The sequence below is a fragment of the Rattus norvegicus genome, chromosome 14, assembly GCF_036323735.1.
Source record: "Rattus norvegicus strain BN/NHsdMcwi chromosome 14, GRCr8, whole genome shotgun sequence".
In the NCBI taxonomy this organism is placed as follows: domain Eukaryota; kingdom Metazoa; phylum Chordata; class Mammalia; order Rodentia; family Muridae; genus Rattus; species Rattus norvegicus.
The window spans coordinates 60123791-60149986 of NC_086032.1; the positions used below are offsets into that span (position 1 = coordinate 60123791).

General features: G+C 40.2%; 1 long non-coding RNA gene and 1 pseudogene across 1 annotated transcript; both read left to right on the forward strand.

Annotated features, from left to right (window-relative positions):
- Positions 1-9957: 9957 nt before the first annotated feature.
- LOC134481753 (uncharacterized) lies at positions 9958-21953 on the forward strand. Its single transcript, XR_010057522.1, has 2 exons — positions 9958-10401; positions 21765-21953. It is a non-coding gene; the product is annotated as an uncharacterized LOC134481753 (long non-coding RNA).
- A 148-nt stretch (positions 21954-22101) lies between these two features.
- On the forward strand, positions 22102-23274 carry Rps2-ps20 (ribosomal protein S2, pseudogene 20; annotated as a pseudogene).
- Positions 23275-26196: the final 2922 nt, after the last annotated feature.

Genomic DNA, 26196 nt, shown 5'->3' on the forward strand with positions numbered 1-26196 from the left:
ACCTCTACTCTTATCTCAAGCCATGTAAGGTCTTCTTAAAATTCCCTCGTCATACTGCCATCTTCCTTGTTGGCATCACCAGGCTTATTTACTCCTTCCTAATGACTTGACTTGTGTGTGGTGAGAGGACAGGATGAGTGAGATGCTCTTTGTTAGATTCACTTAGTGTCTGCTCTAGTTGCTAGGCGATAACAGCCAGTCCCAGGCAAGGATACATAACAATCTTCAGGTGAAACTTCCCTGTTACTTTTCCTTTAAGCAACCGAAGGCACCTGTGCCAGAGTGATTTAGACAGCATTAAAAAACTGCTTGGATTAAAGAAACATTTTGATTGGCCCACAGATTAATGTGAAGGGTAGATTAATTTTTGTGAACTACTAGCTTAGCTGAAGCAGCTGCTCACTTTGAAACTGCTAACACCATCACATTCTAGCAAACAGAAGTATGGTTTTCCTAAGAATGAAGATATCCAAAGGAGAAACTAATAAGGCATATCTAAGTAGGGTGTTTGGTAATCACAAGATAACACTCTGGAGGGATTAGGAGCAGGAGGCTGCATTTCTGTCACATTATTACCTCATGATAACCAGTTACTTCTTGTCACACCTGACTGCATAATTCCTATCCAATTAAAAGTGACATTTTCTGGTGATGTTAGCAATTTGGGCACATACTTTTCTTTCTTCACTTGAGAACCTTCTTGCTAGACAGATCACTGAGAATTGAATGTCTTTGTTCCTTGGATGCCCTCACATTTCTTTGCTGAGGATAATGGCTTAGAATATATTAAATGGGGCTGGTCATAAAGCAAATGTATCTGCTTTCCTGGGAGCTGTACATGGGCCTGAATTGTTCTACCCCAGGCTAAGACCTGGACTGCTCCATTTTTCCACCTCACCACTGACTACTGAAACTAGTAAATGCTTTAAAGGATGGCATTCTATGCATTATGCAAGTTGTGGCTTTACTGTATATAAGAAGTATTAAGAACAAAGAATTTTGAAGATAAATAATTCAAAATCATTGTACTCAATACTTATGCTAATTAGTATGTAATGCATGTGCACTTTTATATTTTTTGTTATTTTGTATTACAGATAATTCAATATTGTCACATACATACATGCATATGTTATCATGAAAGAAATTTATAATGATATCTCCTAAAGTGTAGCTGATATGGGACAAATTGACTTCCCTGACCAATTTACCTTGTACATTATCAATTTCAGAAACGCATACATGATATATATTGGTGTGTGTGAACATGTTAAATAAAATGTAGATTTTTAACTTTATGTTTATCTAACAGCATTGAATTTTATATCATTCCAGAATGTTTCAGCTAAAATATTACAATATAGGATAGTTTGGCATGCCATACCACATCATACTATAAATATACTATCCATTTAGTATCATATCGAACATTTAAATTGTGTATAAAACTGAAACGTTCATACTTTCCTTTCCTTAATAATAGCCAATATAATTAAGCCAACCTACAAAAATAATTGGTGGCATTAAAAAATTAATGAAATGTATTCCTTAGTCCTGCTTTATTTTTCTCTTATTAGTGGTGGTGATAAGAATATAACTTTGAAGAAAGATTTCATTTCATTGTCTTAAACCATTTTCTTGAGATAGGTGGGAAAAGAGGATGGTGTTTCTAGATCTAAACAAGGCTCTACCCAGGTGTAACATGTTGCTTTCCATGGTTACTCAGGCCCTCCCATTATCTTGATCATAAAACCCATTCAAGGACCTTTGTTCCCTCCTACCATTTTAAGCCCATTTATCAATACTGATACTGCAGAACCTGTACCAAAACCATTTCTAACCAATCTTCCTTTGTCCCTGAAGCATATTTTCCAATTCTCTGTTACAAATGATACAATTGTATCTGTCTTCATAGTTTCTTGACAAATGGAATTTCTATTCTAGATGCCTGTGCCATGTCTTAGCTGTCTCTGGATCGTTATAGAATTAACATGATGAAAGGTAACAAGGGTGGCTAAGCAGTACTGATAAGCAGTACTGGATGCAGGTAACAAACAGATGAGCTATGAAACAGGAGATAAAGCTAACTGTTGTGATAGTTATAATTCTGTTTTGGAGTTTAAGGGTTGGGTGGTACATAAGTGCATAACATATATCCAATAATTGAAATCTAAATTTCAGTGTGATGCTTCACAGTTTCATTCCTGAATGACTATGCTAACTGTAAAAGTTCCGTTTGATAGACTTTGAGTCTGAATAATTTTGTTGTGTGATGTTTTCACTTATTTTCAAGTTCCTTTTATACTAAGTTTATAATATTTTAAATAAAAGGAAAATATTACCTAAAGAAATAAAATTAATGGTACTCTGTTATGTTTGCAGACAGGAGTCTAGCTTAACTGTCCTCTGAGACTCCACCCAGCAGCTGACGAAAGAGAAGCAGATAACCACAACCAAGCATTGGACAGAGTTCAAGACTCTTATGCAAAAGGTGGGGGAAAGATTGAAGGCCCTGAAGCAGATAGGAACCCCACAGGAAGACCAACAGAGTCAACTACCCTGCTTGGGCACTCAGAGACTGAAGCACCAACCAAGGAGCATTCACAAGCTGGACCAAGACACCGGACACATATGTAGTAGATGGGGGACTATAGGGCGAATTGTCCCTAAAGCTGTTGCACATCTTTAAAATCTGTTCCCCAACAGGGTTGGCTGCATTGTCTGTTCTCAGTAGGAGAGGATGCACTTAACGCTAAAGAATCCTGAAGGGCCCAGATGGAGGATATCCAGGGGACCCCACCCTCTCAAAGGGGAAGGGGAAGAGGACTGATGGGGACTCTGTGAGGGGAGACCTGGAGGTTGTAAAAAATTAATTAGGACACCCGCGGATCCCGGCCCGCAGCAGCTCTCTGCTCCCAGACCCGGTGAGAGAGAGACCCAAACGCCTGGTCAGGTGGGCACTCCTGAGGCTGCAGAGCAGAAGAGACCACCAACACTGCTCACCCCTGCCCACATCCCTGGCCCAAGAGGAAACAGTATAAGGCCTCTGGGTTCCCGTAGGGGAGGGCCCAGGAGCGGCAGGACCCCTGCCTGAGACACCTCCGGAACCTGAGGGAAACAGACCGGATAAACAGTTCTCTGCACCCAAATCCCGTGGGAGGGAGAGCTAAACCCTCAGAGAGGCAGACAAGCCTGGGAAACCAGAAGAGACTGCTCCCTGCACACATATCTCTGACGCCAGAGGAAAAAGCCAAAGACCATCTGGAACCCTGGTGCACTGAAGCTCCCGGAAGGGGCGGCACAGGTCTTCCTGGTTGCTGCCGCTGCAGAGAGCCCGTGGGCAGCACCCCACGAGCGAACTTGAGCCTCAGGACCACAGGTAAGACCAACTTTTCGGCTGCAAGAAAGCTGCCTGGTGAACTCAAGACACAGGCCCACAGGAACAGCTGAAGACCTGTAGAGAGGAAAAACTACACGCCCGAAAGCAGAACACTCTGTCCCCATAACTGACTGAAAGAGAGGAAAACAGGTCTACAGCACTCCTGACACACAGGCTTATAGGACAGTCTAGCCACTGTCAGAAATAGCAGAACAAAGTAACACTAGAGATAATCTGATGGCGAGAGGCAAGCGCAGGAACCCAAGCAACAGAAACCAAGACTACATGGCATCATCGGAGCCCAATTCTCCCATCAAAACAAACATGGAATATCCAAACACACCAGAAAAGCAAGATCTAATTTCAAAATCATTTTTGATCATGATGCTGGAGGACTTCAAGAAAGACGTGAAGAACTCCCTTAGAGAACAAGTAGAAGCCTACAGAGAGGAATCGCAAAAATGCCTGAAAGAATTCCAGGAAAACATAAATAAACAAGCAGAAGCCCATAGAGAGGAGACACAAAAATCCCTGAAAGAATTCCAGGAAAACACAATCAAACAGTTGAAGGAATTAAAAATGGAAATAGAAGCAATCAAGAAAGAACACAGGGAAACAACCCTGGATAAAGAAAACCAAAAGAAGAGACAAGGAGCTGTAGATACAAACTTCAGCAACAGAGTACAAGAGATGGAAGAGAGAATATCAGGAGCAGAAGATTCCATAGAAATCATTGACTCAACTGTCAAAGATAATGTAAAGCAGAAAAAGCTACTGGTCCAAAACATACAGGAAATCCAGGACTCAATGAGAAGATCAAACCTAAGGATAATAGGTATAGAAGAGAGTGAAGACTCCCAGCTCAAAGGACCAGTAAATATCTTCAACAAAATCATAGAAGAAAACTTCCCTAACCTAAAAAAAGAGATACCCATAGACATACAAGAAGCCTACAGAACTCCAAATAGATTGGACCAGAAAAGAAACACCTCCTGTCACATAATTGTCAAAACACCAAACACACAAAATAAAGAAAGAATATTAAAAGCAGTAAGGGAAAAAGGTCAAGTAACATATAAAGGCAGACCTATCAGAATCACACCAGACTTCTCGCCAGAAACTATGAAGGCCAGAAGATCCTGGACTGATGTCATACAGACCCTAAGAGAACAAAAATGCCAGCCCAGGTTACTGTATCCAGAAAAACTCTCAATTAACATTGATGGAAAAACCAAGATATTCCATGACAAAACCAAATTTACACAATATGTTTCTACAAATCCAGCACTACAAAGGATAATAAAGGGTAAAGCCCAACATAAGGAGGCAAGCTATGCCCTAGAAGAAGCAAGAAACTAATCGTCTTGGCAACAAAACAAAGAGAATGAAAGCACACAAACATAACTTTATATCCAAATATGAATATAACTGGAAGCAATAATCACTATTCCTTAATATCTCTCAATATCAATGGCCTCAACTCCCCAATAAAAAGACATAGATTAACAAACTGGATACGCAATGAGGACCCTGCATTCTGCTGCCTACAGGAAACACACCTCAGACACAAAGACAGACACTACCTCAGAGTGAAAGGCTGGAAAACAATTTTCCAAGCAAATGGTCAGAAGAAGCAAGCTGGAGTAGCCATTCTAATATCAAATAAAATCAATTTCCAACTAAAAGTCATCAAAAAAGATAAGGAAGGACACTTCATATTCATCAAAGGAAAAATCAACCAAGATGAACTCTCAATCCTAAATATCTATGCCCCAAATACAAGGGCACCTACATACGTAAAAGAAACCTTACTAAAGCTCAAAACACACATTGCACCTCACACAATAACAGTGGGAGATTTCAACACCCCACTCTCATCAATGGACAGATCATGGAAACAGAAATTAAACAGTGATGTCGACAGACTAAGAGAAGTCATGAGCCAAATGGACTTAACGGATATTTATAGAACATTCTATCCTAAAGCAAAAGGATATACCTTCTTCTCAGCTCCTCATGGTACTTTCTCCAAAATTGACCATATAATTGGTCAAAAAACGGGCCTCAACAGGTACAGAAAGATAGAAATAATCCCATGCGTGCTATCGGACCACCACGGCCTAAAACTGGTCTTCAATAACAATAAGGGAAGAATGCCCACATATACGTGGATATTGAACAATGCTCTACTCAATGATAACCTGGTCAAGGAAGAAATAAAGAAAGAAATTAAAAACTTTTTAAAATTTAATGAAAATGAAGGTACAACATACCCAAACTTATGGGACACAATGAAAGCTGTGCTAAGAGGAAAACTCATAGCTCTGAGTGCCTGCAGAAAGAAACAGGAAAGAGCATATGTCAGCAGCTTGACAACACACCTAAAAACTCTAGAACAAAAAGAAGCAAATACACCCAGGAGGAGTAGAAGGCAGGAAATAATCAAACTCAGAGCTGAAATCAACCAAGTAGAAACAAAAAGGACCATAGAAAGAATCAACAGAACCAAAAGCTGGTTCTTTGAGAAAATCAACAAGATAGATAAACCCTTAGCCAGACTAACGAGAGGACACAGAGAGTGCGTCCAAATTAAGAAAATCAGAAATGAAAAGGGAGACATAACTACAGATTTAGAGGAAATTCAAAAAATCATCAGATCTTACTATAAAAACCTATATTCAACAAAACTTGAAAATCTTCAGGAAATGGACAATTTCCTAGACAGATACCAGGTATCGAAGTTAAATCAGGAACAGATAAACCAGTTAAACAACCCCATAACTCCTAAGGAAATAGAAGCAGTCATTAAAGGTCTCCCAACCAAAAAGAGCCCAGGTCCAGACGGGTTTAGTGCAGAATTCTATCAAACCTTCATAGAAGACCTCATACCAATATTATCCAAACTATTCCACAAAATTGAAACAGATGGATCACTACCGAATTCCTTCTACGAAGCCACAATTACTCTTATACCTAAACCACACAAAGACACAACAAAGAAAGAGAACTTCAGACCAATTTCCCTTATGAATATCGATGCAAAAATACTCAATAAAATTCTGGCCAACCGAATTCAAGAGCACATCAAAACAATCATCCACCATGATCAAGTAGGCTTCATCCCAGGCATGCAGGGATGGTTTAATATATGGAAAACCATCAACGTGATCCATTATATAAACAAACTGAAAGAACAGAACCACATGATCATTTCATTAGATGCTGAGAAAGCATTTGACAAAATTCAACACCCCTTCATGATAAAAGTCCTGGAAAGAATAGGAATTCAAGGTCCGTACCTAAACATAGTAAAAGCCATATACAGCAAACCAGTTGCTAACATTAAACTAAATGGAGAGAAACTTGAAGCAATCCCACTAAAATCCGGGACTAGACAAGGCTGCCCACTCTCTCCCTACTTATTCAATATAGTTCTTGAATTTCTAGCCAGAGCAATCAGACAACAAAAGGAGATCAAGGGGATACAGATCGGAAAAGAAGAGGTAAAATATCACTATTTGCAGATGACATGATAGTATATTTAAGTGATCCCAAAAGTTCCACCAGAGAACTACTAAAGCTGATAAACAACTTCAGCAAAGTGGCTCGGTATAAAATTAACTCAAATAAATCAGTTGCCTTCCTCTATACAAAAGAGAAACAAGCCGAGAAAGAAATTAGGGAAACGACACTCTTCATAATAGACCCAAATAATATAAAGTACCTCGGTGTGACTTTAACCAAGCAAGTAAAAGATCTGTACAATAAGAACTTCAAGACACTGAGGAAAGAAATTGAAGAAGACCTCAGAAGATGGAAAGATCTCCCATGCTCATGGGTTGGCAGGATTAATATAGTAAAAATGGCCATTTTACCAAAAGCAATCTACAGATTCAATGCAATCCCCATCAAAATACCAATCCAATTCTTCAAAGAGTTAGACAGAACAATTTGCAAATTCATCTGGAATAACAAAAAACCCAGGATAGCTAAAGCTATCCTCAACAATAAGAGGACTTCAGGGGGAATCACTATCCCTGAACTCAAGCAGTATTACAGAGCAATAGTGATAAAAACTGCATGGTATTGGTACAGAGACAGACAGATAGACCAATGGAATAGAATTGAAGACCCAGAAATGAACACACACACCTATGGTCACTTGATTTTTGACAAAGGAGCCAAAACCATCCAATGGAAAAAAGATAGCATTTTCAGCAAATGGTGCTGGTTCAACTGGAGGGCAACATGTAGAAGAATGCAGATCGATCCATGCTTATCACCCTGTACAAAACTTAAGTCCAAGTGGATCAAGGACCTCCACATCAAACCAGACACACTCAAACTAATAGAAGAAAAACTAGGGAAGCATCTGGAACACATGGGCACTGGAAAAAATTTCCTGAACAAAACACTAATGGCTTACGCTCTAAGATCAAGAATCGACAAATGGGATCTCATAAAACTGCAAAGCTTCTGTAAGGCAAAGGACACTGTGGTTAGGACAAAACAGCAACCAACAGATTGGGAAAAGATCTTTACCAATCCTACAACAGATAGAGGCCTTATATCCAAAATATACAAAGAACTCAAGAAGTTAGACCGCAGGGAGACAAATAACCCTATTAAAAAATGGGGTTCAGAGCTAAACAAAGAATTCACAGCTGAGAAATGCCGAATGGCTGAGAAACACCTAAAGAAATGTTCAACATCTTTAGTCATAAGGGAAATGCAAATCAAAACAACCCTGAGATTTCACCTCACACCAGTGAGAATGGCTAAGATCAAAAACTCAGGTGACAGCAGATGCTGGCGAGCATGTGGAGAAAGAGGAACACTCCTCCATTGTTGGTGGGATTGCAGACTGGTAAAACCATTCTGGAAATCAGTCTGGAGGTTCCTCAGAAAATTGGACATTGAACTGCCTGAGGATCCAGCTATACCTCTCTTGGGCATATACCCAAAAGATTCCTCAACATACAAAAGAGACACGTGCTCCACTATGTTCATCGCAGCCTTATTTATAATAGCCAGAATCTGGAAAGAACCCAGATGCCCTTCAACAGAGGAATGGATACAGAAAATGTGGTACATCTACACAATGGAATATTACTCAGCTATCAAAAACAACGACTTTATGAAATTCGTAGGCAAATGTTTGGAACTGGAAAATATCATCCTGAGTGAGCTAACCCATTCACAGAAAGACATACATGGTATGCACTCATTGATAAGTGGCTTTTAGCCCAAATGCTTGAATTACCCTAGATCCCTAGAACAAACGAAACTCAAGATGGATGATCAAAATGTGAATGCTTCACTCCTTCTTTAAATGAGGAAAAAGAATACCCTTGGCAGGGAAGGGAGAGGCAAAGATTAAAACAGAGACTGAAGGAACACCCATTCAGAGCCTGCCCCACATATGACCCATACATATACAGCCACCCAATTAGAGAAGATGGACGAAGCAAAGAAGTGCAGGCCTACAGGAACCGGATGTAGATCGCTCCTGAGAGACACAGCCAGAATACAGCAAATACAGAGGCGAATGCCAGCAGCAAACCACTGAACTGAGAATAGGTCCCCCGTTGAAGGAATCAGAGAAAGAACTGGAAGAGCTTGAAGGGGCTCGAGACCCCATATGTACAACAATGCCAACCAACCAGAGCTTCCAGGGACTAAGCCACTACCTAAAGTCTATACATGGACTGACCCTGGACTCTGACCCCATAGGTAGCAATGAATATCCTAGTAAGAGCACCAGTGGAAGGGGAAGCCCTGGGTCCTGCTAAGACTGAACCCCCAGTGAACTAGACTGGAGGGGGGAGGGCGGCAATGGGGGGAGGGTTGGGAGGGAAACACCCATAAGGAAAGGGAGGGGGGAGGGGGATGTTTGCCCGGAAACCGGGAAAGGGAATAACACTTGAAATGTATAGAAGAAATACTCAAGTTCATTAAAAAAAAAATAATTAGTTAAAGTACATTGATAGTTTTTATGTATTTTCATCTGATATTGAATATATTTTCAAAAAGACAGAAATTTTAAAACTTTTTTATGCTAATTGTACATAGTATATGAAGAGTTTCAAATATGTAACTTGGTACTCTTACCTGTATTTCTAAGTTACTCATCTATGTTGTAGCAAATACATTAATTTCCTTCCTTTTTAAAACTGAATCGGTGCTGAATCTAACATGTTGTTGATTTGCCTATGAGCTGATGGACTTTGGTTCCTTTTTTTTTTCCTTTCTTTCTTTTTTTTTTTTTTAGATTTTTAAAATTTTTAAATGTTATCCCCTTTCCGAGTTTCCCCTCCAGAAATCTGCTATTCCATTCCCCTTTCCCTTCTTCTATGGGGGTGCTCCCTAACCCACCCACCCATCCACCCCCACCTCTGCCCTGACATTTCCCTACACTGGGTCATCAAGCCTTGGCAGGTTCAAGGACCTCTCCTCCCACTGTTGACTCACAAGGCCATTCTCTGTTACACATGCAGCTGGAGCCATAGGCCCATCCCAGTATACTCTTGGGATGGTGGTTTAGTCCCTGGGAAAACTGGGGGGTCTGGTTGGTTGATACTGTTTTTTTTATAGGGATTCAAACCCCTTCAGCTCCTTCAGACCTTTCTCTAACTCCTCTGTTGGGGACCCCATTCTCAGTCCAGTGGTTGGCTGCGAGCATCTGTCTCTGTATTTTTCAGGTTCTAGCTGAGCCTCAGGAGACAATTATATCAGGCTCTTGTCAGCATGTACTTCTTGGCATCCACAGTATTGTCTAGGTTTAGTGTTTGCATATGGGGTGGATTCCCCCAGAGGGGAAGTCTCTTGATGGCTTTTCTTCAGACTCTGCTCCATATTTTGTCTCCCTATTTCCTCCTGTAGTATTTTGTTCCCCTTTCTAAGAAGGGCTTAAGCATCCACACTTCGGTCTTCCATTGAGCTTCATGTGTGTAGGGAGCTGCGACATGCCGCGCCTCAAAGATGGGGCTGGTTTCCGGTTTCCGCCTTCCACCCTCCCAACGGTAAGCGCTCCTTGTAGTAAACAAGTCCTTATTTGGCTATGCCTGCCTGGCCTGCTAGGTTCCACATAGTGACAGCCTGTCTGCATGACCCACGTGGCATGTTGGGGTTGGTTGGCATTGGGTACTTAAGCTGATGTAGGGCGTTCCCCGGGGTAGTAGAAGATTGTATCAAGGTTCCTGAATAAACTGCTTGAAGAAGATCTCCTCTGGTCGTGTCCTCCTTGGTGGTCGAGGTTGGGCGCGACACATGTGGTCTGTGAATTGTACCTTGGGTATTCTGAGCTGTTGGGCTAATATCCACTTATCAGTGATTGCATACCATGTGTGTTCTTTTGTGATAGGATGATATTTTCTAATTCCATCATTTGCCTATGAATTGCATGAAGTCATTGTTTTTTAATAGCTGAGTAGTTTTCTATTATGTAAATACACACCATTTTCTGTATCCATTCCTCTATTGAAGGACATCTGAGTTCTTTCCAGTTTATGGCCAATGTAAATAAGGCTGCTATGAACACAGTGATGCATGTGTCCTTGTTATATATTGTAGCATCTTTTGGGTACATGCCTAGGAATAGTATAGCTGGGTTCTCGGGGAGGACTATGTCTAATTTTCTGAGGAACCACCAGACTGATTTCTAGAGTGGTTGTGTCAGCTTGCAATTTTACCAACAATGGATGAGTGTTCCCCTTTCTCCACATCCTTGCCAACATTTGTTGTCACCTGAGTTTTGGATCTTAGCCATTCTGACTGGTATGGGGTAGAATCTCAGTGTTATTTTAATATGCATTTCCCTGACGACTAAGGATGTGCACCACTGTGTTCATAGCAGCTTTCTTTAGGTGCTTCTCAGCCATTTGATATTTCCTAGTTGCGAATTCTTGTTTAGCTCTGTACCTCATTTTTAAATAGGGTTATTTGGTTCTCTGGAGTCTAACTTCTAGAGTTCTTTGTATATATTGGATATTAGCCCTCTATCTGATATAGGATTGGTAAAGATCTTTTCCTAATCTGTGGGTTGCTGTTTTATCCTATTGACAGTGTCCCTTGCCTTACAGAAGCTTTTGCAATTTTATGAATTCTATTTGTCTATTGTTGATCTTCAAGCATAAGACATTGGTAGTGTGTTCCGGAAATTTTCCCCTGTGCCAATGTGTTCAAGGATTTTTCCCACTTTCTCTTCTATTTGTTTCAGTGTATCTGGTTTTATGTGGAGGTCCTTGGTCCACTTGAACTTGAGCTTTGTACAAGTCGATAAGAATGGTTCAATTTTCATTCTTCTACATGCTGCCAACCAGTTCAACCAGCACCATTTGTTGAAAATGCTGTCTTTTTTCCATTGGATGGTTTTAGACCCTTTGTCAAAGATCAAATATAGATGTGCGTGGGTTCATTTCTGGGTCCTTAATTCTATTCCATTGGTATACCTGCCTGTCTCTGTATCAATACCATATATTTTTTTGTTGTCTTATTTTTTTAATCACTATTGCTCTGCAATACAGCTGGAGGTTAGGGATGATGATTCCCCCAGAAATTCATTTATTGTTGAGAATAGTTTTTGCTGTCCTGGGTTGTTTGTGATTCCAAATGAATTTGAAAATTGCTCTTTCTAAATCTGGAAAGAATTGACTTGGTTTTTTGATAGGGATTGCATTGAATCTGTAGGTTGCTTTTGGCAAAATAGCCATTTTTACTATATTAATCCTACCAATCCACGAGCATGAAAGATCTTTCCATCTTCTGAGAACTTCTTCGATTTCTTTCTTCATAGACTTGAATTTCTTGTCATACAGATCTTTCACTTGCTTGGTTAGAATGACACTGACGTATTTTATATTATTTATGACTATTGTGAAGGGTGTCCTTTCCCTAATTTCTTTCTCAGACTGTTTATCCTGTAATTCTTTAAGCCATTTTTATGTTTCCTCTTTAAGGGCTTCTACTTGTTTACCTGTGTTGTCCTGTATTTCTTTAAGGGATTCATTTATGTCTTTCTTAAAGTCCTCTGACATCATCATAATATGTGATTTTAAATTAGAATCTTGCTTTTCTGGTGTTGTGGGGTATCCAGGACTTGCTCTGGTGGGAGAATTTTGTTCCGATGATGCTAAGTGGCCTTGGTTTCTGTTACTTAGGTTCTTTCACTAGCCTCCCACCATCTGGTTGTCTCTGCTGTCAGCTAATCTGCTATCTCTGACAGTGGCTTAACCCTCCTGCAAGTGTGTTGGTCAGCACTCCTGGGAGACCAGCTCCCTTTTTGCAGGATCTGGGTACAGAGAGCTGTGGCACTAGGTCAGGTCTGGGTGCAGACAGAAACTGGAATGGTCCTGTCCCAGACTGTTCCCCATTTCCTGTGTCCTGAAGACTCTAGGCGAGTCCCTCTGAGCAGAAGTTAACACTCCTGGGAGACCACCTCTCTTTTAGTGGGATCTGGGTACCAAGAGCTGTGGGCACAGATGTAAATGGGGAGGTTCCTGTCCCAGACTGTCTGGGCTTTAGTTCTTGTCTCTCACCATTGATAGTTTGATACCTCTTTCCTATCTGGAAATGAAAATGTGAGCAGTCACATTCTTCCTGTTCTCCTGACTTCGCATTCTATTGTGATGCCTTTAGCACCATGATGGACTAGATTCCTATTAGAAGTAAAACACAGGTGTTGGGGATTTAGCTCAGTGGTAGAGTGCTTGCCTAGCAAGCACAAGGTCCTGGGTTCAGTCTCCAGCTCTGGGGAAAAAAAAAAGGAAGTAAAACACAAAAGAAAATCTTTCTTCCTTGAGTTTCTCTAAGACGTGGTATTAAGTTTTCAATTTAGAAATCATAAGGGGCTACAACAAAAATCATGAAAGGCTTGAATGAGTTCTATGATTTAGTAGCAATACTTTGGTATAGAAAAGAATATTTTAAATTTCACACCTTACCAACAATTTCATCAATTAATTCCATGACACATACACTAAGACTCATTTCAGTCTCCCCTTATGATTCTTTGAAAATAAGGCAATGGTGAATTTCCAAGACTGTATAAATCTGGAGTAGGAGGTACATAAAAGCTAATCATATTTCAACCCTTTACTTGCTTGTAATTAATTTCTTCTAAATAAAAATATCACTATGAAATCAGTGCAACTGGAAGTAATAGAAAGCAAAATAGGCAATGCCTGTAAACACTAAATGGATTTATTAACTAATTGAGCTTAATCTAACATAAAAATAAAAGTAGATGGGACTGGAGAGATTGCTCAGTTGCTAAGAATTCTGACTGTTCTTCCAGAGGAACTAGGTTCTAGTCTCAAAACCCACATGACAGCTCACAACCATCTGTTCTCCAGTTCAGAGAATCTGAGCCACTCATAGAGACATACACACAGTCAAAACATTAATGTACATAAAATAAAAATAAGTATTGAATGAAGTAAATAAATAAAAATAGACTAAGGCTGAGTGGAGAAAAACTAAAATTGGTTGCTAATTTGGGCTTTAAGTCAGAATAAAATCGATACAATTAAAGGTGGAAATACTATTCAGAAAAGGAATATCCACCAGGATAACAAACATATAAAAAATATTCAGTATAGATTCTCAGACAGGGTGGTGACTAATGACTCAAAATATAATTCCTGGAAATTCCTTTGACAGATCCATTTATTAGACAATTTCCAGAGTAATGATGGGTGTTCCTATGAAAACCTAATTGTGGTATTTAAGCAATCACAATTCCTGGCTTTTATAATCTTATATATGATAGTATTTTTTTTCTTTTTATTGAAAATAGGTCCTTTTCATAGGAAGACATAAATGTAAGACTCACTGCAAAATTACCTTAAAATATATAAAGCCTAGTTAATATCTGTCTTTTTTTTTTCATTTATTATTCAGTATATATTAAGCAAAATTAAATACTCAGCCTAAAACATATTATACTCTTTGCATTTTTTTTATTTCCTCATTCTTTTTTTTTATTTTATTTTTTTTATTATCTTGAGTATTTCTTATATACATTTCAAGTGTTATTCCCTTTCCCGGTTTCCGGACATCATCACCCTCCCCCCTCCCCTTCCTTTTCGGTATTCCCCTCCCAAACCTCCCCCCATTGCCACCCTCCCCGCATAGTCTAGTTCACTGGGGGTTCAGTCTTAGCAGGACCCAGGGCTTCCCCTTCCACTGGTGCTCTTACGAGGATATTCATTGCTACCTATGGGGACAGAGTCCAGGGTCAGTCCATGTATAGTCTTTAGGTAGTGGCTTAGTCCCTGGAAGCTCTGGTTGCTTGACATTGTTGTACTTTTGGGGTCTCGAGCACCTTCAAGCTCTTCCAGTTCTTTCTCTGATTCCTTCAACGGGGGACCTATTCTCAGTTCAGTGGTTTGCTGCTGGCATTCGCCTCTGTATTTGCTGTATTCTGGCTGTGTCTCTCAGGAGCGATCTACATCCGGCTCCTGTCGGTCTAAACTTCTTTGCTTCATCCATCTTGTCTAATTGGGTGGCTGTATATGTATGGGCCACCTGTGGGGCAGGCTCTGAATGGGTGTTCCTTCAGTCTCTGTTTTAATCTTTGCCTCTCCCTTCCCTGCCAAGGGTATTCTTTTTCCTCATTTAAAGAAGGAGTGAAGCATTCACATTTTGATCATCCGTCTTGAGTTTCATTTGTTCTAGGGATCTAGGGTAATTCAAGCATTTGGGCTAATAACCACTTATCAATGAGTGCATACCATGTATGTCTTTCTGTGAGTGGGTTAGCTCCTCAGGATGATATTTTCCAGTTCCAACCATTTGCCTACGAATTTCATAAACTCGTTGTTTTTGATAGCTGAGTAATATTCCATTGTGTAGATGTACCACATTTTCTGTATCCATTCCTCTGTTGAAGGGCATCTGGGTTCTTTCCATTTTCTGGCTATTATAAATAAGGCTGCGATGAACATAGTGGAGCACGTGTCTCTTTTATATGTTGAGGCATCTTTTGGGTATATGCCCAAGAGAGGTATGGCTGGATCCTCAGGCAGTTCAATGTCCAATTTTCTGAGGAAACTCCAGACTGATTTCCAGAATGGTTTTACCAGTCTGCAATCCCACCAACAATGGAGGAGTGTTCCTCTTTCTCCACATCCTCGCCAGCATCTGCTGTCACCTGAGTTTTTGATCTTAGCCATTCTCACTGGTGTGAGGTGAAATCTCAGGGTTGTTTTGATTTGCATTTCCCTTATGACTAAAGATGTTGAACATTTCTTTAGGTGTTTCTCAGCCATTCGGCTTTCCTCAGCTGTGAATTCTTTGTTCAGCTCTGAACCCCATTTTTTAATAGGGTTATTTGTTTCCCTGCGGTCTAACTTCTTGAGTTCTTTGTATATTTTGGATATAAGGCCTCTATCTGTTATAGGATTGGTAAAGATCTTTTCCCAATCTGTTGGTTGCTGTTTTGTCCTAACCACAGTGTCCTTTGCCTTACAGAAGCTTTGCAGTTTTATGAGATCCCATTTGTCGATTCTTGATCTTAGAGCATAAGCCATTGGTGTTTTGTTCAGGAAATTTTTTCCAGTGCCCATGTGTTCCAGATGCTTCCCTAGTTTTTCTTCTATTAGTTTGAGTGTGTCTGGTTTGATGTGGAGGTCCTTGATCCACTTGGACTTAAGCTTTGTACAGGGTGATAAGCATGGATCGATCTGCATTCTTCTACATGTTGCCCTCCAGTTGAACCAGCACCATTTGCTGAAAATGCTATCTTTTTTCCATTGGATGGTTTTGGCTCCTTTGTCAAAAATCAAGTGACCATAGGTGTGTGGGTTCATTTCTGGGTCTTCAATTCTATTCCATTGGTCTATCTGTCTGTCTCTGTACCAATACCATGCAGTTTTTATCACTATTGCTCTGTAATACTGCTTGAGTTCAGGGATAGTGATTCCCCCTGAAGTCCTCTTATTGTTGAGGATAGCTTTAGCTATCCTGGGTTTTTTGTTATTCCAGATGAATTTGCAAATTGTTCTGTCTAACTCTTTGAAGAATTGGATTGGTATCTTGATGGGGATTGCATTGAATCTGTAGATTGCTTTTAGTAAAATGGCCATTTTTACTATATTAATCCTGCCAATCCATGAGCATGGGAGATCTTTCCATCTTCTGAGGTCTTCTTCAATTTCTTTCCTCAGTGTCTTGAAGTTCTTATTGTACAGATCTTTTACTTGCTTGGTTAAAGTCACACCGAGGTACTTTATATTATTTGGGTCTATTATGAAGGGTGTCGTTTCCCTAATTTCTTTCTCGGCTTGTTTCTCTTTTGTATAGAGGAAGGCAACTGATTTATTTGAGTTAATTTTATACCCAGCCACTTTGCTGAAGTTGTTTATCAGCTTTAGTAGTTCTCTGGTGGAACTTTTGGGATCACTTAAATATACTATCATGTCGTCTGCAAATAGTGATATTTTGACCTCTTCTTTTCCGATCTGTATCCCCTTGATCTCCTTTTGTTGTCTGATTGCTCTGGCTAGAACTTCAAGAACTATATTGAATAAGTAGGGAGAGAGTGGGCAGCCTTGTCTAGTCCCTGATTTTAGTGGGATTGCTTCAAGTTTCTCTCCATTTAGTTTAATGTTAGCAACTGGATTGCTGTATATGGCTTTTACTATGTTTAGGTATGGGCCTTGAATACCTATTCTTTCCAGGACTTTTATCGTGAAGGGGTGTTGAATTTTGTCAAATGCTTTCTCAGCATCTAATGAAATGATCATGTGGTTCTGTTCTTTCAGTTTGTTTATATGATGGATCACGTTGATGGTTTTCCTTATATTAAACCATCCCTGCATGCCTGGGATGAAGCCTACTTGATCATGGTGGATGATTGTTTTGATGTGCTCTTGAATTCGGTTTGCCAGAATTTTATTGAGTATTTTTGCATCGATATTCATAAGGGAAATTGGTCTGAAGTTCTCTTTCTTTGTTGGGTCTTTGTGTGGTTTAGGTATAAGAGTAATTGTGGCTTCATAGAAGGAATTCGGTAGGGCTCCATCTGTTTCAATTTTGTGGAATAGTTTGGATAATATTGGTATAAGGTCTTCTATGAAGGTTTGATAGAATTCTGCACTAAACCCGTCTGGACCTGGGCTCTTTTTGGTTGGGAGACCTTTAATGACTGCTTCTATTTCCTTAGGAGTTATGGGGTTGTTTAACTGGTTTATCTGTTCCTGATTTAACTTCAATACCTGGTATCTGTCTAGGAAATTGTCCATTTCCTGAAGATTTTCAAGTTTTGTTGAATATAGGTTTTTATAGTAAGATCTGATGATTTTTTGAATTTCCTCTGAATCTGTAGTTATGTCTCCCTTTTCATTTCTGATTTTGTTAATTTGGACGCACTCTCTGTGTCCTCTCGTTAGTCTGGCTAAGGGTTTATCTATCTTGTTGATTTTCTCAAAGAAGCAACTTTTGGTTCTGTTGATTCTTTCTATGGTCCTTTTTGTTTCTACTTGGTTGATTTCAGCTCTGAGTTTGATTATTTCCTGCCTTCTACTCCTCCTGGGTGTATTTGCTTCTTTTTGTTCTAGAGCTTTTAGGTGTGCTGTCAAGCTGCTGACATATGCTCTTTCCTGTTTCTTTCTGCAGGCACTCAGAGCTATGAGTTTTCCTCTTAGCACAGCTTTCATTGTGTCCCATAAGTTTGGGTATGTTGTACCTTCATTTTCATTAAATTCTAAAAAGTTTTTAATTTCTTTCTTTATTTCTTCCTTGACCAGGTTATCATTGAGTAGAGCATTGTTCAATTTCTACCTATATGTGGGCATTCTTCCCTTATTGTTATTGAAGACCAGTTTTAGGCCGTGGTGGTCCGATAGCACGCATGGGATTATTTCTATCTTTCTGTACCTGTTGAGGCCCGTTTTGTGACCAATTATATGGTCAATTTTGGAGAAAGTACCATGAGGAGCTGAGAAGAAGGTATATCCTTTTGCTTTAGGATAGAATGTTCTATAAATATCCGTTAAGTCCATTTGGCTCATGACTTCTCTTAGTCTGTCTACATCTCTGTTTAATTTCTGTTTCCATGATCTGTCCATTGAAGAGAGTGGGGTGTTGAAATCTCCCACTATTATTGTGTGAGGTGCAATGTGTGTTTTGTGCTTTAGTAAGGTTTCTTTTACATATGTAGGTGCCCTTGTATTTGTGGCATAGATATTTAGGATTGAGAGTTCATCTTGGTGGATTTTTCCTTTGATGAATATGAAGTGTCCTTCCTTATCTTTTTTGATGACTTTTAGTTGAAAATTGATTTTATTTGATATTAGAATGGCTACTCCAGCTTGCTTCTTCTGACCATTTGCTTGGAAAATTGTTTTCCAGCCTTTCACTCTGAGGTAATGTCTGTCTTTGTCTCTGAGGTGTGTTTCCTGTAGGCAGCACAATGCAGGGTCCTCGTTGCGTATCCAGTTTGTTAATCTATGTCTTTTTATTGGGGAGTTGAGGCCATTGATATTGAGAGATATTAAGGAATAGTGATTATTGCTTCCCGTTATATTCATATTTGGAAGTGAGGTTATGTTTGTGTGCTTTCATTCTCTTTGTTTTGTTGCCAAGATGATTAGTTTCTTGCTTCTAGGGTATAGCTTGCCACCTTATGTTGGGCTTTACCCTTTATTATCCTTTGTAGTGCTGGACTTGTAGAAAGATATTGTGTAAATTTGGTTTTGTCATGGAATATCTTGGTTTCTCCATCTATGTTAATTGAGAGTTTTGCAGGATACAGTAACCTGGGCTGGCATTTGTGTTCTCTTAGGGTCTGTATGACATCTGTCCAGGATCTTCTGGCCTTCATAGTTTCTGGCGAGAAGTCTGGTGTGATTCTGATAGGTCTGCCTTTATATGTTACTTGACCTTTTTCCCTTACTGCTTTTAATATTCTTTCTTTATTTTGTGCGTTTGGTGTTTTGACAATTATGTGACGGGAGGTGTTTCTTTTCTGGTCCAATCTATTTGGAGTTCTGTAGGCTTCTTGTATGCCTATGGGTATCTCTTTTTTTAGGTTAGGTTAGTTTTCTTCTATGATTTTGTTGAAGATATTTACTGGTCCTTTGAGCTGGGAGTCTTCACTCTCTTCTATACCTATTATCCTTAGGTTTGATCTTCTCATTGAGTCCTGGATTTCCTGTATGTTTTGGACCAGTAGCTTTTTCCGCTTTACATTATCTTTGACAGTTGAGTCAATGATTTCTATGGAATCTTCTGCTCCCGAGATTCTCTCTTCCATCTCTTGTATTCTGTTGGTGAAGCTTGTATCTACAGCTCCTTGTCTTTTCTTTTGATTTTCTATGTCCAGGGTTGTTTCCATGTGTTCTTTCTTGATTGCTTCTATTTCCATTTTTAATTCCTTCAACTGTTTGATTGGGTTTTCCTGGAATTCTTTCAGGGATTTTTGCGATTCCTCTCTGTAGGCTTCTACTTGTTCTCTAAGGGAGTTCTTTATGTCTTTCTTGAAGTCCTCCAGCATCATGATCAAATATGATTTTGAAACTAGGTCTTGCTTTTCTGGTGTGTTTGGATATTCCGTGTTTGCTTTGGTGGGAGAATTGGGCTCCGATGATGCCATGTAGTCTTGGTTTCTGTTGCTTGGGTTCCTGCGCTTGCCTCTCGCCATCAGATTATCTCTAGTGTTACTTTGTTCTGCTATTTCTGACAGTGGCTAGACTGTCCTATAACCTGTGTGTCAGGAGTGCTGTAGACCTGTTTTCCTGTTTTCTTTCAGCCAGTTATGGGGACAGAGTGTTCTGCTTTCGGGCGTGTAGTTTTTCCTCTCTACAGGTCTTCAGCTGTTCCTGTGGGCCTGTGTCTTGAGTTCACCAGGCAGGTTTCTTGCAGGGGAAAAGTTGGTCCTACCTGTGGTTCCAAGGCTCAAGTTTGCTCGTGGGGTACTGCCTAAGTCTTCTCCGCTGTGGCAGCAACCAGGAAAATCTGTGCCGCTCCTTCTGGGAGCCTCCGTGCACCAGGGTTTCAGATGACGTTTGGTGTTTTCCTCTGGCGCCTGGATGTGCACAGAGTGCAGTCTCTTCTGGTTTCCCAGGCGTGTCCGCCTCTCTGAAGGTTCAGCTCTCCCTCCCACGGGATTTGGTTGCAGAGAACTGTTTATCCGGTCTGTTTCCTTCAGGTTCCGGCAGTGTCTCAGGCGCAGGGGTCCTGCCGCTCCCGGGCCCTCCCCTATGGGAACCCAGTGGCCTTATACAGTTGCCTCTTGGGCCAGGGATGTGGGCAGGGGTGGGCAGTGTTGGTGGTCTCCTCCGCTCTGCAGCCTCAGGAGTGCCCACCTGATCAGGCGGTGAGGTCTCTCTCCCACGGGGTTTGGGAGCAGAGAGCTGCTGCGGTCCGGGATCCGCCGGTGTGGGACTTCCGGTAAACACAGGAAGTGCCCGGCCTTAGAGGAATTTTGCCTCTGTGTGTCCTGAGTTCACCAGGCAGGTTTCTTGCAGGGGAAAAGTTGGTCCTATCTGCAGTTCCAAGGCTCAAGTTTGCTCGTGGGGTACTGCCTAAGTCCTCTCCGCTGTGGCAGCAACCGGGAAGATCTGCGCCGCTCTTTCCAGGAGCCTCCATGCACCAGGGTTCCAGATGGCGTTTGGTGTTTTCCTCTGGCGCCTGGATGTGCACAGAGTGCAGTCTCTTCTGGTTTCCCAGGCGTGTCCGCCTCTCTGAAGGTTCAGCTCTCCCTCCCACGGGATTTGGGTGCAGAGAACTGTTTATCCGGTCTGTTTCCTTCAGGTTCCGGCAGTGTCTCAGGCGCAGGGGTCCTGCCGCTCCCGGGCCCTCCCCTACGGGAACCCAGAGGCCTTATACAGTTGCCTCTTGGGCCAGGGATGTGGGCAGGGGTGGGCAGTGTTGGTGGTCTCCTCCGCTCTGCAGCCTCAGGAGTCAATATCTGTCTTTTATTCAAAGATTTACCTCAATATTAAAATTTTCATATGGTTATCCTATTTCAGAAGTAACACGGGATTCTTCTAACCGAATAAATTGTCATCATCCCTGTTCATTTTAAACCCTTTCAGCTTTCCCATAATTGTCTTATCAAAGATTCCCAAATTTTACTATATTTCAGCTTTGCAGTCCCATCACATTGCACTCAACTGCTCAAATAAAGTAACAGAGCACTAACTGTACTTGACTCATTGAGAGACTGAGACCTCCCTCTTAAATCCACTTTCCATTGTACATTCTAGCTGGCAAGTTAGAGGCTGTGTTACTCAGCCTTCTTCAAAGCTGATAGTTGCCCAGGTAACCATGTCCTAAGTATTGGTGCTGAGCACAAGTGACTGCAAACCGTGCTGTAATTATAATAATATGAGCAGCACATACACAGTTCTTACTGCTTTGAACATTATTTTTATTCTTTCAGCTCAGCTTGTACGAAGACATGAAGAAACTCACCTTCAGTCATGCAGATGATTGTGACCACACTCTAGAAAATAATGTAAGAGCACAATGGAAGTATGAAGTCCCTGAGAGACTTCACAGAACAGAGCAATCTGTCTGACCTAGTGTGACTGTAACATGACTGGAAAATAAGCAAACTGAAGTTCATGTATGAAATATTGCCTATTTTAGTGAGTACTTTGCCTACAGTGCTTTTTATAAGTTGCTAATGCTATCTATACTCCCAGGTCTCACAGTAAATTGCATGAACTAATCCAACAATTTTGTTACAGTTAAGTGTATCATCTTATATATGAAATGTGTCTACGGATCATTGTTGAGAACTCCATATGTAATCATTACTGCTACTCTTGTATTCGAATTTCATGTATATACTTATCTATGTCATTAAGGTTTCTATTCCTTTTTTGGTTGAAAAGGAAAATGATAGATTATTTGTGAGAGAGAATTGTGTCTTAACCTATTTTGTAGATCAGGTATCCAGATACCATATGTTTCTCAATTGGTGTTTTAACTGCTTGAATTAAATACAGGCAATTAGATGATCAGCTAGGGTATTGTGTTTGAAAATCTCAAAGTACATGTTGAAGCCTTATTTTTTAATATGGAAATATTGGAGTCTATGAGTTTTGAGATGTATTCAGGGAATAATGGTCTACGCTCTCATTATTGTACTGATGCTTTAATACAGAAAAAGTTTAAGGATGGGCTTCTTATTCTTATTCTCTTTCTCCTTCCTCCTCCTTTCCCTTCTTCTCCTCCTCCTCCTTCTTCAGGAAAGTAGAAAATGGAAGATTAATAATGCAGTGAGAAGGCCTAGTAGACCTGAAGACATAGGATTCAGAGGCAGCTTTGATTTCCAAGGAGGATTAAGGGTCAGTCTTAAGGGCTATGATTGTGGAGGAGGCTCAGGGGCTTTTGGAGGTAAAACTGAAGTCAAAGAGTGGATGTCTGTCACTAACCTAGGCCACCTGGTCATGAACATTAAGTTTAAGTTCCTGGAGAAAATCTACCTGTTCTCTCTTTCCATTAAGGAATCAGGAATAACAGATATTTCCCCTTGGGTCTATTCCTAAAGAATGAAATTCTAAAAATCTTGCCAGTGCAGAAGCAGACTCAAGCCTGGACAGTGGACCAGGCTTAATGCTTTTGTCACTATTTGGGGATTACAATGGTCATGTTGGTGTTGGTGTTAAGTGCTCCAAGGAGTTAGCCACTGTTCTCTCAGGGCCCATCATACTGGCCAAGTTTTCATCATCCCTGTGTGGAGAGGTTACTTGGGGAACAAGAGTGCCAAGCCCCACATTGTTCCATGCAAGGTAACAGGCTGCTGTGTCTCTGCATTCTAGAGGCACTGGCATCACCTCTACTTCTGTGCCCAAGAAGGTACTGATGAAGCCTGGTTTTGAGGCTTGATATGCCCTAGCTAGGGCTCTACTGCCTCCCTGGGAAACTTTGCCAAGGCCACTTAAGCTCAAATATGACCAAGTATCCTAATCAGGAATTCAATGACCGTCTTTTGAAAAGCCACACCAGATTCTCTGTTCAGAGGACCCAGGCTCCAGCTCTGGCTGTCACATAAAAGTTTTATACAAAAAAATAACAATAATGTGAATTTAAAAGAAAAAAAACTGACCAGTCCAGCAGGTCCAGTTATTCAGGGTCCCGAAGAGACGCTACCTGAGGGTCAAAGGGGGAGAAAAGAAGGAGACCAAGCAAGGTTCTGTTGTCAAGGTCTCGTTTATTGAGAGGAATGTACAGCATTTAAAGCTCTGAAGCAGGAATTGAAGCAGGAACTGAAGCTTAGGGCGGCGGAGTACTGGGAAGTGCACAAGGACATAAGGTGAATCTCTAAACTGCAAGATATTCTCCTTAGAAAAGGAGGCAACAGTCTTCCCGGGACAAGTTCTTTGAAAAGGTCAAGCCCTTCTCAGGAATCTGCTCAGGGCAGGGCTCTAGCTTTGCTTAGTTCAGACGTCCGGTCCCCGACAAAAAACAAAAGATGCGTTCCTTCTTCCTCTCATATATTTCTTTATCACTTCTTTCACCTGACAAAATAAGATGCATTCCATCATATTACATCATAGAAGAAAGAACATAGCTATACTTCCTCAAAATTGGACTTCTTAGCATCTAGAATAAGCCAAAAATATCTCCTCGTTATTTATTATTCATTCTCAAATGTTTTGTTATAGTAACAAAAAATAAACTTAAAGCATCAAGCCAATGAGACAATTAAAATGAACCCTGTAATAAAATTTCAGGTAAATCAAGCTAATGGGTTGTCAACCGAACAAATTAAAAGCAGTATGATATTTGAAAATATTGAGAAAGAAACTAAATAGAATTGAGGTTCACAGAAAGTACCTCTTAAAAGCATCACAATAAATAGCAATATTCAATAACATAAACTGAGTTGGGAATACATTAAGAATAAGGAACATTTCTATCTAATTTAGCAAATAAACTGCCATTAGCTCAATAGTCAGAGAGCTTTTGGATATGCAGTGAAATGAGGAACTTAATTTTGTGTTTTATCTACCTGAGATGCATTAGTGAAAATTAAACTTCAAATTAATAATTATAATACGAAGACCCATGGCCTCCAACGCTGTTAAACTTTTAAAAAATTAGTAAGTAAAAAACAGAGGCATGTACAATGAATAACATTCAATTTAATTTTATTAAACACAAAGAATACAGGAAGATACATTTTCTATCATGGTTTGATTTAAGCTTCTTGTAATCAAAGAAGAAAGACGACAGATAACAGTAATTTTTCCAGCTCAGGTATTTTGACTACAACAATCAAACATTAGTTTACTAATATTCACTGGAGAAGAGAAAAAATAAAAAATCACATGGCAAGGACCTGAAGAAGATAAACTTGGTTTGATACATACAGTTATTGTTTGTTAACACTGGCCTGGCTCTTCCTATCTTTGCATCCAAGTTCCATCAGAATTCTTCCTAGAATTGCTTCTATGTTCCATCAGAATGCAAAATAATATTCCTAGTCTCTGGCATCAAATACAGAATCTATAGCTCTTGATAAAATGTGGTAAACACTTACTTACATTAGTCTTGAACTGTGATTGGTACCTGGTACCTATCAGGAGGTAAGTAACAAGGCCTATGCCCAGTAGTCTATGTTCTCCAGTTAGACTCTATGTCCCAACTCCTTCATGCCTTTTAAAGTCAACACTGTATATTGGGAATAAAATGTTCAATACATGTGGAAATAATGACAACCAAACCACAAAACAGAGCTTCACCACAGCCTCTGTTTTTACATAATATAATTATATGACTTTAGTTTTGTACTTTTCTTTTTTGAAATTGAAGACTTTTTAATAAAATTGATTTTGTTTCTTTTCACGTGCATTCGAACTTTATTTTTACTGCATCTATTTTATAATCTAAGGACTGTAAACTATTCTTGCAATTATTTATTTTATTAATTTTAAGAAACAAAATATTATGCTAGCTATCATTTTTCCGAAATGACTAGATAATGTACATGCTTTCTAACAGTCTACAGAGAACCAAGTTAATATGTGGTAATGGAATATTGGAGATAATATAAGATCTAAGAGTCACAAGTGAAGTATTTGAAAGAAATCTGCAAATTCGTCTTAGGAATCACTCAAAACTTCTGAAGTATATGGAATCCACTCATTAACAAACTAAATTGCTGTATTGGTTTGAATAGGAATAGCCAACGTAAGCTCATATATTTAAACGCTTGGTCTTCAGGGGAAGAGCTACTTCAGAGGGATTAGGAAATAGACTGGTTGGAGTAGATGTGTTCTTGTTGATGGAAGTGTGTCACTGGGGCTATGTTTTAGAATTTCCAAAGCCAACTCAGGTCCATTGGCTCTCTGTCTTCTTGCTGACTGCAGATTCAAATGTAGAGCACTCAGCTACTTCTCCAGCACCATGTCTGCCAGTATTCCTCCATGCTCCCCGCAGTGATGACCAAAGTCTAGGCCTACTGTCTTCTCTGGACCTCAATTCTCACCCTATATCTCTGCCCACCTTCATAAGACCTACAGATCCTCAATCATACAGGAAAACTTCCCTTCCCCCATGCATCTTCTCTGTTCACCGAGTCCTCTGGGGACAAGCCAAGCTGCCCGGAGCAGCCTGCTATCTCAGGGTTCCATTTTCCTCTTACCTCTTTTCCCACCTTCATTGTACCTGTTAAGCCTGAACCATACAGATACAATTCCCTTCCTGCAGATGTCGTCCCTGTTCACAGAGTCCTCTCATACAAGCCAAGCTTTGATGAGCATTCTGCTAGACCAGGGAAACCTCCACTCTATTACCACATCTGTGCTCAGCTTCATCAGACCTGCTGAGTGTGAATCACACAGACTTGCAGATCTTAAAGC